Here is a 4,989-nt window from a genome sequence, read left to right on the forward strand (position 1 = left end):
GTTGAATTAACGATTTCCAACTTCTTGTGTAATGTTTATGTCCAATGGCCGATGAGCACCGATTCGTTTTATCTATAATTTCTCTTGATTATTTCTCTTCATATGACATGGATTAAGAAGGATTTGCCAGTAGATTGTCGACTTGATTCATGATAATGACTGCTAGCTAAGACTTTGAAAGTATGATGTTGACAAGATGAGTCCAATCAAAGCTACTGTAGATATAACGTGATTTGATGTCATTGTATCTGTGGCCAATGACCTTGAGCCTTCTTGGTTGGGCACTTCTAATATAAGTCTATGGCAGAACACAAGGGGCTAACATTCTAACCTTAGACTTGGGGATGACTACTGTCCCATGAGTGACAGAAAAATGAACCAATCAGGCGCAGTGCTCTGTATTTTCTGCTGGCTAGCCACACCACCACAGAAAGCACTGAGCTAGGCTACAACACCTGCATTTTGGAGTTGCCTTACTCAAGAAAGGAAAAAATAGACTATGTTTGTATGCAGCTTTATTAACTCAATGACATTTAAAAAACAATGTTTTACATTGATATGTATTACTTATATGTATTAATGCCAAAATAACATGCAAAAAAGGCAACCCCCCCCAACTGCCCTGAAGGACGGGCCGCCACTGATCGGGAGGAACCAGTATATAGACTTGATGAACCAGTGGTATTGTTGTTTTTCTAGGTGCTAAGAGACTGGCATTTTGCATGCGAGAGGCATATTCAGTATATTAAGACTGAGTGATCGTTGACGTCAGTGCATTACTTGTCTGTTTTTAGTCTAAGCATGCTTTGCGACTCAGGAGGAAACGCTATATTAGAACTTGATGAACCAGTGATTATTGTCTGTTTTCTAGGTCTAGGTCTAAGACTGCTTGGCATCAGGAGGAAACAGTATATAGACTTGATGAACCGTGATTATTGTCTGTTTTCTAGGTCTAAGACTGCTTGGCATCAGGAGGAACCAGTATATAGACTTGATGAACCAGTGATTATTGTCTGTTTTCTAGGTCTAGATGCTTTGGCATCGGAGGAACCAGTATATAGACTTGATGACCAGTGATTATTGTCTGTTTTAGGTCTAAGACTGCTTGGCATCGGGAGGACCCAGTATATAGACTTGATGAACCAGTGATTATTGTCTGTTTTCTAGGTCTAAGGCTGCTGTGGCATCGGGAGGAACCAGTATATAGACTTGATGAACCAGTGATTATTGTCTGTTTTTCTAGGTCTAAGGCTGCTGTGGCATCGGAGGAACCAGTATATAGACTGATGAACCAGTGATTATTGTCTGTTCTCTAGGTCTAAGACTGCTGGCATCAGGAGGAACCAGTATATAGACTTGATGAAACCAGTGATTATTGTCTGTTTTCTAGGTCTAAGGCTGCTTGGCATCGGGAGGAACCAGTATATAGACTTGATGAACCAGTGATTATTGTCTGTTTTTCTAGGTCTAAGACTGCTTGGCATCAGGAGGAACCAGTATATAGACTTGATGAACCAGTGATTATTGTCCTGATTATTCATAGGTCAAGGACTGCTGTTGGCCAGATCGGCGAAAGGGAACCAGTATATAGACTTGATGAACCAGTGCAGGTCTTCCAAGGTAAGAGCAACTTAAACATAATTCAATAATATCCTTATTTATGTTTGTCAACATGTACTCTAAGTGATACTTTGACAATACTACGGTTATTACACCAACAACACACAGATTGGTTTTCATTTCAGATGTTTTCTGGGGACTAAACATTGCAGTGAGCTTCCTGAAAATATTCAGTTCCTCTTTTAATTGAGTACACTTGTCTGGCTGTGGAGACTTTCACTTAACATGGCCAACACTGCTGACTAGATGTCCGCTGATCTAAACATTACTTGATTTTTTTTTTGATTGATTTAATTACTTTACATAACATACCTGTGTCGTCTCTTGTCAGAAATTCTTCCGTAGGAAAACGGCGCGAGACCTGCTCCCCTCCAAGCCAGTAGAGATCTCTGTAGAGCCGTGGTGGGTGGCTCAGACCGGATACATCACAGAGGATGACATCAGGGTGAGAACCGCATGGTGACCCTTGAACGCTTTGCCTTAGACGAGACAACATAGCATAAACACACACAGCCAAACACCAACAGATTGGTTTTCCTGTCACTATGCCAACCGTCCCCTGCGGAGTTAGGCCAAGGTGTTTGATGGGGTTGAGGTSAGGGCATCCTATGACAGTGCCACGTTGAAAGTCACTGAGTTCTTCAGTAAGGCCATTCTACTGMCAATGTTTGTCTATGGAGATTGCATGGCTGTGTGCTGAGGTGTGCTGAAATAGCCAAAATGCTCTATTTTGAAGGGGTGTCCACACCTTTTGTATATATAGTGTCCATAAAGGCTTATGTATTAACACATGTATTAAGTCTTAGAGAATTATCACTAACAGCTAAAGCAAATAAACATGAAATACATGTTTAAACTATACATTTCCTTTTATTTGTACATTTTTTAACAATACAAATACGTACCGGTCTAACGTTTGGACGCACCGACTCATTTAAGGGTTTTTCTTTATTTATACTATCTTCTACATTGTGGAATAATAGTGCAGATATCAACACATAAAATAACACATATGAATCATGTAGTGTGCAAAGCTGTCATCAAGGCAACGAGTAGCTGCTTGAAGAATCTGAAATATAAAATATATTTTGATTTGTTTAACACTTCTTTGGTTACTCACTGATTCCATATGAGTTATTTCATAGTCTTTTTGTTTCCACGGGGCTGTGAATAGTGTAGCTTCTCCCTGAGCTGGTGGATGAATGGTTCCTGCCTCTCTGCCTGCTGGAGGTACTGCATGTTGGTTCACACCTTAAAGTAACAACAAAGTTACCAGGTCTGTTAGGAAATGTCTTTGTCCCACCATCTGGTTAGCAGGTCTGTTAGGAATGTCTTTGTCCCACACCTGGTAGCAGGTCTGTTAGGAAATGTCTTTGTCCCACCATCTGGTTAGCAGGTCTGTTAGGAAATGTCTTTGTCCACATCTGGTTAGCAGGTCTGTTAGGAAATGTCTTTGTCCACCATCTGGTTAGCAGGTCTGTTAGGAATTCTTTGTCACCACCATCTGGTTGGCAGGTCTGTTAGGAAATGTCTTTGTCCAACCATCTGGTTAGCAGGTCTGTTAGGAAATGTCTTTGTCCCACCATCTGGTTAGCAGGTCTGTTAGGAAATGTCTTTGTCCCACCATCTGGTTAGCAGGTCTGTTAGGAATGTCTTTGTCCCACCATCTGGTTAGCAGGTCTGTTAGGAAATGTCTTTGTCCCACCATCTGGTTAGCAGGTCTGTTAGGAATGTCTTTGTCCACCATCTGGTTAGCAGGTCTGTTAGGAAATGTCTTTGTCCCACCATCTGGTTACCAGGTCTGTTAGGAAATGTCTTTGTCCCACCATCTGGTTAGCAGGTCCGTTAGGAAATGCATTTGTCCCACCATCTGGTTCCAGGTCTTTTAGGAAGTCTTTGTCCCACCATCGTGTCCCAGGTCGTTAGGAATGTCTTTGTCCCACCATCTGGTTAGCAGGTCGGTTAGGTGCATTGTCCTTGGTTCCGTCTGTTAGGAAATGCTTTTGTCCACCATTCTGGTTACAGTCTGTTAGGAAATGCTTTGTCCCACATCTGGTTAGCAGGTCTGTTAGGAAATGCTTTGTCCCACCATCTGGTTAGCAGGTCTGTTAGGAAATGTCTTTGTCCCACATCTGGTTAGCAGGTCTGTTAGAAATGCCTTTGTCCCACCATCTGGTTAGCAGGTCTGTTAGGAAATGCTTTTGTCCCACATCTGGTTAGCAGGTCTGTTAGGAAAGTGTCTTTGTCCCACCATCTGGTTAGGCAGGTCTGTTAGGAAATGCCTTTGTCCCACCATCTGGTTAGCAGGTCTGTTGGAAATGCCTTTGTCCCACCATCTGGTTACCAGGTCTGTTAGGAAATGTCTTTGTCCCACCATCTGGTTAGCAGGTCTGTTGGAAATGTCTTTGTCCCACCATCTGGTTAGCAGGTCTTCGGAAATGTCTTGTCCACCATCTGGTTCAAGGGCCTTTTTGTGCTGCGCCAGAAACTCTAAATGGGAAGATGGGTATTTTATTTTTATTTAACCAGGCAAGTCAGTTAAGAAAAAAATATTTTTTACAGTGACGGCCTACCCCGGGCAAACCCTCGTCTAATCCGGACGACGCTGGGCCAATTCAATTCGTATTATTATATTCCTCTTTCATTTACAAATCTCATGACGTGACTCTGAGACTTGGCTGTATCTAGGGAGATTTGTATTTATGGGAGCCTGCTAGCAAGCAACATTTTGGCTAGCTAGCAATTGCTGTGAAGTTCCCAAAATTATTTGAAATAACAAGTGAGGTAGCTACAGTAAGTAATATAACTCAAAACTTAACTACTGCAAACTCATTTAAATTACAATAAATAAAGGTTAACTTGTTTTTCGCTGTCTAGTGGCAGCACACGTGGGTATTTGATCTGCGGACTCATCACACGTTCAGCGTCTCGTCAGCTTAAAGAGTACTTCTGGGTCACGGACTTCTTGAAATGTTCCCCACGTAATAGTACAGAGGTGTCAATAACCATTCATGATATATGAAAAATAATTGTCTTAACATTTAACAATGATTCATATTTGTTAATATTTARGTGAACATTTGAATTAAATGTAGACTTTTAAAACATGTTCCAAAGTCAAATTAATGTCCCCAATGCCAATCACTGTATATAGAATACAGATTGGCTTAGATCAGTAACTGTTTTGGGTGCAGCAGTAAACGTATTGTAGGGAATACGCAGTAGGCTCTGTAGAATGTATGTACAGAGCATTCGGAAAATATCCCAGGACTTTTTCCAAATGTTGTTACATTACAGTCTTATTGATGAAATTGTTTTTTACAGCCTCGATTGTTCTACATAGGACACTACCTATCTACATCTGACCCA

The 4,989-nt window shown here is 41.3% G+C and overlaps 1 long non-coding RNA gene across 1 annotated transcript; it reads left to right on the top strand.

The window, feature by feature from the left end:
* The first annotated feature begins 2,693 nt into the window (after positions 1-2,693).
* On the top strand, positions 2,694-3,345 carry LOC139026341 (uncharacterized). The gene is made up of 3 exons (XR_011478119.1): positions 2,694-2,937; positions 2,976-3,016; positions 3,136-3,345. It is a non-coding gene; the product is annotated as an uncharacterized lncRNA (long non-coding RNA).
* Positions 3,346-4,989: the final 1,644 nt, after the last annotated feature.

This window comes from Salvelinus sp. IW2-2015, unplaced genomic scaffold (genome assembly GCF_002910315.2).
Source record: "Salvelinus sp. IW2-2015 unplaced genomic scaffold, ASM291031v2 Un_scaffold4483, whole genome shotgun sequence".
Lineage (NCBI taxonomy): Eukaryota > Metazoa > Chordata > Actinopteri > Salmoniformes > Salmonidae > Salvelinus > Salvelinus sp. IW2-2015.